The sequence below is a fragment of the Oryzias latipes genome, chromosome 23 (assembly GCF_002234675.1).
Source record: "Oryzias latipes chromosome 23, ASM223467v1".
In the NCBI taxonomy this organism is placed as follows: Eukaryota; Metazoa; Chordata; class Actinopteri; order Beloniformes; family Adrianichthyidae; genus Oryzias; species Oryzias latipes.
This window is the reverse complement of record NC_019881.2, coordinates 12,582,861-12,594,944: the sequence shown is the minus strand read 5'-3', so window position 1 is coordinate 12,594,944 and position 12,084 is coordinate 12,582,861. Positions and strand designations below refer to the sequence as shown.

Sequence of the window (12,084 nt, the reverse complement as noted above, 5' to 3'; positions counted from 1 at the left end):
TGCACAAATAATTGTGAGAGCACACAACAAAGTCCAGGGAATCTTCTGGCCACCAGCCCATTTTATTAAAGCATTGCAAAAGCAGATTTTACACTTGAACATAAAACAGATCAAATGACTAAATCTACCACATCTGCATTAAAAATGAGCTAATCTCCAAGGCTTTTCCTATTTTTTTATCATGGAAAAAAACAAACCGGTAATTACAATTGAGTTACAAAACATTTACAAGACAGCTCTCTGCTTTTCTTTTTCACTCCCGTCAGGTCACATCCAGCATTCAATCCACTGGAGAAACAAAGACCAACACAGAACTGCAGCCCTCCCACATGTGTTCAGCTTCCCCCCTTCAAGTGTAATGCTACACCGGAGGCCGCCTTGTGGCTCCTATGAGAATCCCTTTTTTTTTTTTTTTTTTGCAGTCTTTCTTTGTCTCCGTCTTCACACTCAGTGGGATGAGCGGGTGAAAAAGAAGGGAGGGAGAAAGTGAGAGGAGGAGAAGCAGCCACTCTCTTCAGAGCGCCAGTCCAAGCTCTAAAGGCAGCCAGGCCGATATTCTTGGCGTGGATGCAGCGCTCATGACAGGATTAGGAGCCTGGGACACAGGACCAACTGGAGATCTGCAGGTTCTACTGGAAGAACCCCAGACAGATTCTCACCCTTTACGGGTAGGACTAAAACTTTAACATTAAACAGAAGGACAGCAATTTGAGATATTGTTTAGGTGCAAACATTCCAGCTGATTCTATTTTTGCACTGTTTTCTAATATGCCCAAGATGGCTCCATGCACATTAGATTTCTTGTAAAAAATATACTGTTTTGCTGCAATAAAAATTTAATTTTTTACACTTACCATATATAAATTAAAATGGGGAATGTGCAAAGAAACCCAGGAAACCGAATATTTCATTAAAAAACATTAAATTTCAGACTTTGGTTCAATGATCTCAGCTGATTTTCTGCAGAGCAAGGCTGATAAAAAAACTAAAATTCCAATAATGAAGATAGAATTGGTGTGTTTTAGTTCTCTTATTCATCTTAAACAAATGGGAACATGTAATCTTATCTCTGGCCACTGAAAAAGAACAAACTCTGAGCTGATAAAATGTGAACAGAATGTTTTTACACTCCAACTTCCTCCAACAGAAGCACTTAAATGCATTACTTTTCAATGTTTTATTTTGTTATGCTACTAGCTGGAGGTTGAGACTTTACTGCCATCCCAGGTTAAGCTCTGTCACAGTAGGAGGTTTATTTATCCACTTAGCGTTTCTTATGTTCGCTTGAATATTAAGAGAACCCTTTATGTTTGGGGTTTGTCACCTTTTCAAACTTTTAGGGTGAAAGGATACAAATCTTCTCAGAAAACCCAAGCAGCTGCTTCCTTTTACTGTCTAGCTGTTGGAGGCATTTGGTCCGTTTTCTTTCAAAAAAATAAAAATAATAAAATAAATTAAAAAGAAATCCCTCTTGTTTTAGTTCAAGTCAAATCCCTAACTCCTGTAGCTCGGCGCTGCGGGAGCATGTGGTTTAACTCTGGAATTCTGCCCCGACATGACGAATGGGGGGGACTAAAAACTTGCTTGACTTGCAAGTTTACTCTGATTTCAAAGTGCACAAGTTCCTTTCACTGGATTTTCTGCCTTTTCAGCTTGCCATGCTTTTTGAGCAGAGTGCTTTGTAGTGTGTGCTTGCATGTTACCACCCACATCTATCTGGAAATAATCCAGAAGTAGTTGACAGAGCTTTGAGTGCTCTGTGAAACATTGCAGGACAAGCTTTATACTTCCCTGGTTCTAATGAACCAGACTCATCATTTTGCATGCAATGGTAAACAGAATAAATGAGAAGATTTAATGGTTTTTGATGTCAGGATGCTCGCATGCACACAAATAACTGCACGTTTGGACTCCAGAAGTTAATAGAAAGCAATTTTTTTTCCATAAAAGTTCGACATTAGACATGCACAATGTCTTTGTTCCATCAAAGAAAAACTATTTCTTTATGAAATTGTACTTTTGATTTATATATATTTTTCAAAATAAAATGACACTCTCTAATTTTTTTAAGTCCTTTCTCCCAGCTGCGGAGGTGAACTCGTCTGGTTCCAATTAAGCTCTCATGGATGTCTGAGGTTTCTCTCTTGCTGGCTCCACACAAAACACAGAACATGCTTTTCCTCACGGCTGGCTCACCCGCTGCTTTTCCCCCCTTTTCTTTGCAATCTATGTCTTATTACTTTTTGACCTTTTACTTTCTTTTTTGTTCTGAAATGTGCCATTTTGGCACGCGCGCATGGAACTTCTCCCAATTGGAGGGGAAAACCGTAAAAAAAAAAGACACGCTGACATTTAAATTACTTGAATTAAATGCCTCACTGATTGACAACTCCACTGTGCATGAAGCTTAGAATGAATGGAAGCTCAATAGGTTTTTCATTTTACCTTTTTTTTTCCTCCGAAACACACTGACCCTTGTGTTTATGAACTCTTTCCATCCCCCGAGGTTATTTCAGCTTCCTCAGAGAATGCACTTCCTTTGTGGGTGCCAACTGTCCTGTTGGACCTTTATTTTGCTACTTGTGCGTGAGCGTCCTTTTGCTAATTGCGTGGAATGCTAATGCTATGCTGCCAGTTTTGTGGGATTTTATGTCGCTGCCCAATCGGAAACCTGATCGGTAACAACCATACGCAAATCTTACAACACTTCCTCGTCGCTAACATTGCAAAAAATTCCAGTCCCACTCCAGTCAAATTATGATCCATTTTCAAAGTGTTCCCAGAGATCGTTTGATTGTGATTATTCTGTTTTTAATCCAAAAATGTCATTTCTTGGACATCGTTTCTATGGAGCAGTACTAAAAATTTGTCTGTGAGTTGTGGGCAAAGCCTGCCCTCATTTCCCATCATCGATTTGTTTACGGTACTTGGGCTATGTCTGAACTCCCTAACTACTAAAAAACTCTATAGTGTGAGACTATCTAGTGCCCTGGATTTTCAAAGCTATTCAGACACCAAGTTAACTACTTTTTCTTTTTTCTTTTGTTTTTTAAAGGTGAAAATGATGTCTTTGATTTCACGAAGTAAAAAAATCAAATCGATGTGAGTCTTTTGCGATGACAATTTATAAATCCACTGAGTTCTGAAGATGAAAACATTGGTTTGTTCAAAAAAAACATTTAGATACATTTTTTTGCACAAAAAACTTCTTCTGCAAAAACTTCTAATGCAATGCACTGTGGTCCAGATTTGCCAATCTAATGAACATCAATTTACACTGGGACCTCTGGGAAATTTCTAAAGCACTTGATTTTGGGGCAGAACTACATCAATCCAAACAAGACTCCCTTTTATTGTTCTTCTGCTAATTTTCCTTTTTTTTTGCTTATTGAATTTTTTCCTACGGTTTTTATATTTATTAGCTCAGATGTTCTTTACAAAGTTCCCCATTTTTGTTTAAACGCTGAACTTGGTCATTTATTGCATGTTATTTTAATTGCTATGTTTTTGCATCTCTTTAAAGCACTTGCTAATGCATCAAGGGGTCTTCACAATTAAATCAGCCTTGCCTAATCGGCTCTAGACATCATGGAATACTCAGACTTCAAGATATAACAACATGGAAAACATTTAGAACAGCAGTAGTGACAGACAAATGAGACAGAGACTTTGAAAGCAAACACTAAGACATGTTTTAACAGAAGACTCCCACAGACTGTTTCACCTTTTAATAGGCTGAAGGTAATGAAAGGAACAGGAAGCAGCTGAGGTGATTGAAACTGAAACCAGCTGTGACAGAAAACAGGAAGCAGACAGAACAGTGGAGGACTTTCGGTCATACAAAAATATATTAATAAAAAGTAAAACGACAAGCAAACTATACCACTAAACAGTGCATATAGTCACAAACACTTACAACATATTAACTTGGACCAGTTTCCCCTAAATAATTACTTTGAAATGGCCCAAAATGAGCTGTTCCACTATGTTTCTGTCTTTGTCTATGTGATAAATGTGGTATAAATTTGTGTTTGAGTTCAGTGTGTGTGACCTCTGGTCTAGTGAGGTCAAATAACCCAGTGGGGTCAGAGAAGGATTTACATCTCATAAACATTAAAAATAAGACTGTAATTCAACAACAATACTTTTTTAGAGTTTAAAAAAAATGTAACCCTGAGACTAGTTTTTTTTTTTAAATAAAGGCAGCGATTTTATGTGTCTTTTTTCAATCTTTTTCTAATCAGATTGAGTCATACAATTGACAATTATTGTATTTAAACACTAAATTTTTTAACTAAAAAGACCATGGAAAGGAAGTTTTTATATTTAGTGACTTACTGTGACTAAGAACATGTTTGTACCAACTTCTGTTCTTAAACTGAGATGATAAACTGGATAAAATACTATAAAGAGGGAATGCATTTGATGTTTGAGAGGTCGGGTACAATTTAAAATTTTATTGTAACTGTTTCTTTTAGAGTAATTAGAAAAAATGCCACTTTCACTACTATTTATTTGACTGGATTTGTCTGCTGCATTTGATGGCATAAACCATGAAGATTTCACTGTCTGCACTCAATGATTTGTCTGGGGTCTATGGTCAGTTTATCATAACTGGCTGACAGAACTTTCAAATTTCTGAATGTAATTCCTAAAATGCTCCACTATTGTTTGGGGTTCCCCAGAGCACTATTTTGGAACCTCCTTCCTTCTGAGAAAATACTTTACAGTTACGCTGATGACAGTCAGATATATTTGTTGATAATAGAAATGAGGCTTAAGTTTGTGGTGTCACTGAACGTTTCGGATCAACTGTTATCAGGAATTTAGGTATGTCGTCAGCTTTGCTCCCATCTCGAGGGATGGAGGTCCACACGGTGCTTTTAAAGGCTGCCTCCATCAGCCCTGATCCAAGGAGAGCCACACCTTTCCAGCACCACACCTGAACACGATCAGTGCAGACAGACAAAAAACATAGGGGTCCCACTCTGATACAGACATGAAGTAGAAAAACACAAAGAAAAACAAAAGCAATGCCCCCTATCCACGTAAAAACTTTCTTCCCAAAGGAGTTTTTACATTTGTCTTCATTTTACTCATAAGAATAAAATAAGAATGCTGAAATCCTCACAGATGTTTGAAATCTTTAAAACATCAGACCCGGCGGCTCATGGGTCATAACCACAGTTTCCAGTGCAGATGGCACTGTTCTTAATCATTGCAGGTTTGGAAAACAAAAGCCTTTGCAGCCTTATCAAAGCAACTGAAGCTCCAGCAAAAAGTTCCAGCCGGTGTTAAGTGCACACAGCTGACTCAACGGAACCAAACTAATTAGCGAAGCTTTGCTGGTTCAAAGGCCGTAGAGCCTTAGCAATTAGCGTTTTCGACCGAAACTAACCCCCGAAATGACGTAAACTTTCCAAATAAAAATAGTTTTAGCAGATAGTCGCCTTTGGCTACACTTAACCACTGTGTAGAAGTGGCAAAGATTACAGAAAAAATATAAGAAAACTGTGTCAAAGAAAAGGAAACAACAATTATTTATATTTATGATCTGGATCAATCACAGTTTTAGTTTTAAAAAGCAAATTTCAGGTTTTTTACACATTTTGACTGAAACTGATTTAAAAGAGTGAACTTTGACCCCTGCAGAGGTTCACGAACAGTAACATAAGCCTTTATTTTTTTCTCAAATAGTATGATTGCTGTTATTACCAATGAATTGCAAATAATCAGCATTTGGCGATGATTTTATGGCTTTAGTAAAGGAACACAAACTGGGAAGTTTTTTTCATGCTTAAGTAAATTGATGCAGTCGACAAAGTCAAAGAACGAGGCCCAGAAAAAAAGAAAGTGTGTAATGATATGTGTTCGGTCTGTTATTCACAGTGGAATAAAACCATCACTCCACTGTTCCAGACTGGGAAACAGTAGGAGGGCTTGGGTTTGGCACAGTCAGTCTGTGTCTTTCTGAGGGTTTTCTAGACCATGTCATTCAAAGGATCCCATGCCAGGAAACACAAATAGTCCTAATGCTGGACATTAGATATTGGTGGAAATCATTGGGAAGGCAACGGCTGCAGAAAAACAGGTTTTTCCTCCATTTGTAGAGGTTTTCAACCTTTTCTCTTTATTTGCAAAAATGTCTCAAAGGTCTCTAAGTGCCTTCTAAAATGCTCCGTCCACTAAAAGAATCTCTTACTATTTTTTGGTTGAAGCTGGGCAGATCAAACAAGGTTTTAAGGCTCCTCCATAAATTCCCATCTCTTGTCCTCCATTCTTTTTAGTTCAGCCCCCAGTCCACTCTGGGTAAATCACCTCTAATGCCTTCAACATGCGCCTTTGTTGACATTGCAGACGTCTTTCAACAAACCACCTGAAAAAATCCGTGCAAGATCTGCTTTTCCCATTAGTGCAACAATCCTGCTTTTCTTCTTTTTTTTGGTCAACTGCAATTCTCAGCATTGCATTTTTGGGTTCTAGGAATGATGTGATTTAGTTTTAAAGACCCACTCTGATCATAAATGTGCTCTTAACAGGTCCTTCTAGCATCTTTCTCACGATGGAGGACACACATAAAGAAAATGAAGCTTTTTCTAAAGATTTATTGATTTAAATCGTCGTGAATCAGAAGAAATGCTGTTTGAAAATGGTTGTATTTGTTACATTGAAAATTAACTGGGCGGGGCCACAAGCTTCCTGCTCCGCTCCATTCCGATGCATCTGCTGGTAGACAACTAGATCTATGTAGCGTACGTCTTTGTTTTCCTCGTCTGAGCAGGAATCTGGCTTAAAACTGTACGACTGGACTGCATCAATAGTGTTCGCTGTTTTTTGTTGCACCGCTTATGTAAGGTTGCAAAAAAAACAAAAAGAAACACTAGGTTGTGAGGGGCTGTAAACTAACGGAAGAACGAGTAAACCAGAACTCAGCGACATTTATGACATGAAGTGCCAATTAAAATTTCCCCCCTTGACAACTGTGGCATCACCAACTATAATCTGAACTCTAATAGAAAGAAATGGAAATATTTTCAATCAATCTGAAATGTCATTTACTTTCATTCTGCTGCACTATGGTACAGCCGAAGTGCAGTGGTTAGCGCTGCTTCCTAGCAGCAAGAAGTCCCGGGTGGGGGATGTTTGTAAAGGTAGGCGGGGTCACAGTAACAGTGCTGCATGATGGGACCTATGAGTTATTGTGTTGTGTTTTGAGTTATTGTGTTGTGAGTTATTGTGTTGTTAGTTATTGTTTTGTGTAATGAGTTATTGTGTTGTGTTGCGTGTTACTGTGTTGTAAATTATTGTTTTGTGAGTTATTGTCAAGTGCTGCAATTTCAATTTTTTAATGTTTTGACAAATTGTAGCATATTTTTTGGTGATTTCGTTGTAATTCTACTGTAGGGTGGCCGAGAGGTGCAAGACACATTTACATTTAAGATACAACAACAACAAATCCCAGTAAAAATGAACATATACAAAAACACAAAAGCAAATCTGGGTGCAAATACTGTATCACAAAAAGCAATCCTGTTACAAATGACCAAATCCAGAAACACAACAATAAAAGCAGAGACACGGCTTCTAACAGAAAGGGACGTCATATAAAACCCATTTGTGTTTGATTTTTAAAGTTATTTATTACTGTTTCTTTATGAGGACATTATAAATACATGAAACAAACCAAAAGCAATTTGTTATTGTATTACTGCGATAAAATAAAAATAAGAAAACACTGTTTAGAAAGGTAAAGTTTTTGCGTCACTTCTGGTATTAAAGGAATTCCCTAAAATGCTTTTGAACTGTCTCCTGTATTTAAAATGTTCACATAAAAAACAGTAGTAAAGACATGTAAAAATAAAACAATTCGTTTTATATCTCGTCCCTTTCCATTAAAAGCTGTGTCTCCGCTTTCATTCGTTGTGTTTCTGGATTTCTTTATTTGTCCAGGGATTGTTTTTGGGTTTCAGTATTTGGTCATTTGCACACTGATTTGCTTTTGTGTTCCAGGACTCATTCATTTGTTCCGTGATTTGCTGTTGTGTTTCAGTATTAGTTCATTTGTACTGGGATTTGTTGCTGTTGTATCTTATAGGTGAAAGTGTCTTGCACCTCTACTTCTGGGCCACAGTACGTATGTGTTTTCAGAAACTCTTAGCAGAGAGCTTTACTTCTTCTTCTGCACGTTTAGTGATGGAACTGTTCTAACTCTGCCCCATTTTTTTTTAGAAAATCTCAAAATGAAGCAACATCCACACAGGTGAAAAATCTCCCTCCTGACCGTTTGCTTTGAATTTTTTTTTACTTTGGGTTCTGTTTGCGGTTTCAGGCCGGGACTGATTTGACAGATTTAGCCATTTTTCCCTGCAGACAACCTGTTTCCGCCTGTAAGGATAGCTGTGACTGAGGCTCAATGGGTCAAATTTGTTTCATTTAGAGTAAAGCTTTGACAGAACAAACTTCAACCTTGATAATGTCTCAAGTCATTGTTCTTTCTTTGTGTGAATTGCTCTTAAGGCCTGTTCACACCGGGACGAATTTCGCCGGCGATTTTCGCCGACGTTTAACGCCTCGTGACTAAACAAAGGTCACCAATGAGAGTGTGCACACCGACGCGAAAAAACGCCACGCGCTAAAGCGTCAAAAAAAAAAACCGCCTCGGGTTCGTTTTTTTTTTCGACGCGGGTTACTATTCGACCAATGAGAATGGCGCTTTTGCACACGTGTCTGGAGCTTCTGAAGTTACAGTAAAACACAACTTGGGGGCGCTCAAACACAAAACTGCCTTGCTGAGCACACATACCAGCGAAGAAGATAGACGCCAAGTAGCGTTTACGCTGCCGCAAAGAAATAATGACGGACATTCTAAAATATCCCCTTACCAAGTACCAGTTGGAGCTACTGATGCTTGAAATATTCATGTTTTCTTTGTATTATTCTGACAAGCGCGTAAATACTTGCTCTCTTCTTCTGAGTGAAAAGCGACTTTAAGAATCGTAAAGTTGCGCAGCGCCACCTTGTGTACAGGAGTATTTCTGTTTACATTAAGGGCCATCTAATGTCAGGGAATGAAATTGCATGTTCGCTTGGCTAATCGTCAGCGAAAATCGCCTGGGTGTGAACACAAAAAACGTGGCGAAAAACGCTGGCGAATAACGCCTGGCAAATATTCGTCCCGGTGTGTACGGGCCTTTAGTCTGGCCCATCCCTTAACATCAATAGGCCCAGGCCGGGGCTATCAAATGGGGATTTTCTTGGGCACGCAAACCCCTCCACCGCGATAAGGTGGCAATTCAAGGAGGGGGAATTTTTGTCTTCATTTTTGCCATCATCCTCATTTTTGCGATTACAGTTTCGACATTTTGCGGTGATGTTGTGCATGTGTGTGTTTTTGTTGCGTTACACAATTGTCATGTTGTTTTGTGCTTTGGGCGACTTTTGACCTGATTTTTTGGCGTTTTGACGCTTTTTTTTGGCACTTTTAACCTTTTTGAGTGTTTCACCCTCGTTGCAGTTACAACATTTTGTTTCTTTTTTAATTTTTTAAAATATATTTCTTGCTTTGAAATTTTACTTTAAAGATGTAGGAGATTTAGAATTTGGGGGATTTATTTTGGACAGAAGGAGAAACCAGAGCACCTGGAGAAAACCCTGTTTAGACTCAAATGTCAGGCATTAAGGGGGGGGGGGGGTGTTACTTTCCACACAATTGCCGCCTGACCTCGAGAAACAGAGAACTGTACTGTTACTAATATAATAATTTTTTTAATCAAACAAAAGAAGAACTAAAATAATAATGAAGTTAAGGAATCATAGCTTAGAAGCTTAGATTTAAAAGGGTTGTTTTGGAAAGTTACCTTTAATGCAATGCTAATTTTTTTATTTTATTTTATTTATTTATTTATTTTAAGTATTAGGGGACTAGGGTTTGGGTTTTTTTTTTTTGACAGAGGGAGAAACCAGGGCAACTGGAGAAAACCCTGTTTAGACTTGAGTGTCAGGCATTAAGGGGGGAGGGGTGTTACTTTCCACACAATTGCCTGACATCAAGAAAAATAGAACTGTACTGTCACTAATATAATAATTTTTTTATAATAATTTTTTTAAACAAACAAAATGAAAAACTAAAACAAAACTGTTAAAGTAAACCTAGCTTAAACTTAAAAGGGCTGTTGTGGAAAGTTACCTTTATTGCAATAGAATAAAAAAAGAGAATAGAAAATAAATATTTACAAATTACACATTTAGAATAGAAAAAGCCACACTAGTTCCTACCAGTAAAATACTAACTAAAAGATTCACTCTTTAACACTGGAGCTTTTCCTACAGTTTGCTCTACTTAGAACATCATAACTCCATCTAAGCTGCTAAAGGGCTAAAGACTAAATGGGGAGGGGATTGTGGGGGGACTTTGTGTCTGTGTGGGTTGTGGGGGGGCTTGGTGTGTGTGCGTGGGGGGGCGGGGGTGTTACAGGAAGAAGGCTTTCTATCCGGAGCTGTGGTCGGGGACCTTTTAAACAGGTTCAGGAACCTCTGACCAAGACTTTTCTTTGTAGTCTTCTTTTTCAGCTCGTCCACCTGCTGCTGCAGTTGATGGATTTGGACCTGGAAGTCCTCTTGAGTCTTTCTGATGGTTTTCTTTTTCGTCTTCACAACTTTCTTGAGGTGAGCGACTTGTTGTGAAAGGCTGGACTTTTCTTCTTCCAGCTGCTGCTGCTGGCCTTCAAGTTCTCTCTGGACTTGGGCCAAAGCAGCTCTTAGTTTGGTGGACTCCTTTACCTCCAGGTCAAAGCTGAGTTTGGCTTGATTTGTTTGGATCCTCTCTTGCTTCAGCTCTTCTCCCATTTGCTGTAGTTTCAAACCAAGGTCCAACTTGTTCTTGTGATGGGCCTGTTTTGCCATCTGAAGCCTTTGATCTTCTTGCTGCAGCTTTTCCTTCAAGGTGACTTCAGATTTGCTGATGATGGCGTCTTTTTCTCTGATGGTTTCTTTTAATTTATGCATGGCCTTCTCATTATTGGAGAGCTGCTCCAAAAAGGTATTTTCCGTTTGGTAACATGCTGCCTTGAGCTCCTTACAATTTCTTCTTAATTCAGCCATTTCTTTCACAAGGGAGTCTTTTTCTCTCTTCCATCCTTCTCTTTCTTTATCCAGCTTACCTTTCTCCCTTTCAAAGTTTCTGGTAAGCTCCAAACCTTCCTCCCGTATCTGCCTTTTTAGGAACTCATTCTGTTTTTGGAGCCGGAAGACCTTTTTCTTGGAGAACTCTTCACAATCCATCATCTCGGTCTGCATTTCATTCATATTGGACATGACCTCTTTGATTTCTGCAATGTAAGAGGACTCTTCTTCTTTCCAATGCTGTCTTTCTCGGCTCATCTGTTCTTCAAGCTGAGCAGCTTTCTGAGCAGCTTCCCGCAGCATGTCATCTTTCTTCCGTTGATCCATTTTTAGGTGTTCAATCTGACCCTGTAGTTCTGCCATCCTTGTCCTGGAGGCCTTATCCTCCTCACAAGGTTTTCTTAATTCAGCCATTTTCCTCTGCCAGTCTTCTCTTTCTTTAGCCAGCTGATTCTGTGCTTCTGTTAATGCCAGCTGATGGTCATTTAGAAGACGCTCTTGCTGCATTTTTAGGTCGTCCGTCAGACGGAGTAGTTGGACGATCCTTTTCTTTTTCTTGGAGGCTTTTTTAGAATCGGTCTCCTTCTGAGCAGTCTTTAGCTGAGCGATTTCTTGCATGAAAGAGGACTTTTCTACCTCCCATTGCTGCCTTTCTTTTGTCAGGTGGCTCAAAGAGGGTTCCACTTTTGCTAAAAGTTCTTTCTTGTGGCTCATCTCTACTTTACGGTGATCAGCTTTCAGAGCAGAGTCCGTCAGCTTCTGATCTTCCTGCCGGAGAAGCTCCTTCAGACGCTTTACTTCCCCTTTCAGAGCAGCGTTCTCTACTTGAAGTGCTCCTGCGTTCTCCACTGAGGTTGACTCAGATGTTGAAGTCGGCTTATCCAGTTTTGGACGGCAGATTGTGGGCTTGGGTTTTTCCCAATCCTGCTGTCTTTTTGGTTGAGGAGGTTCTGGCACGTCAGG

The 12,084-nt window shown here is 39.1% G+C and overlaps 1 protein-coding gene across 1 annotated transcript in view; it reads left to right on the top strand.

The window, feature by feature from the left end:
- Positions 1 to 430: 430 nt before the first annotated feature.
- The window catches only part of LOC101159060 (leucine-rich repeat-containing protein 17), a 122,600-nt gene continuing 110,946 nt past the window's right edge, over positions 431 to 12,084 (top strand). The window contains exon 1 of the mRNA XM_004083013.4: positions 431 to 668. The gene's annotated coding sequence lies outside the window, so the exon portion shown is untranslated. The remainder of the gene's footprint in view (positions 669 to 12,084) is intronic.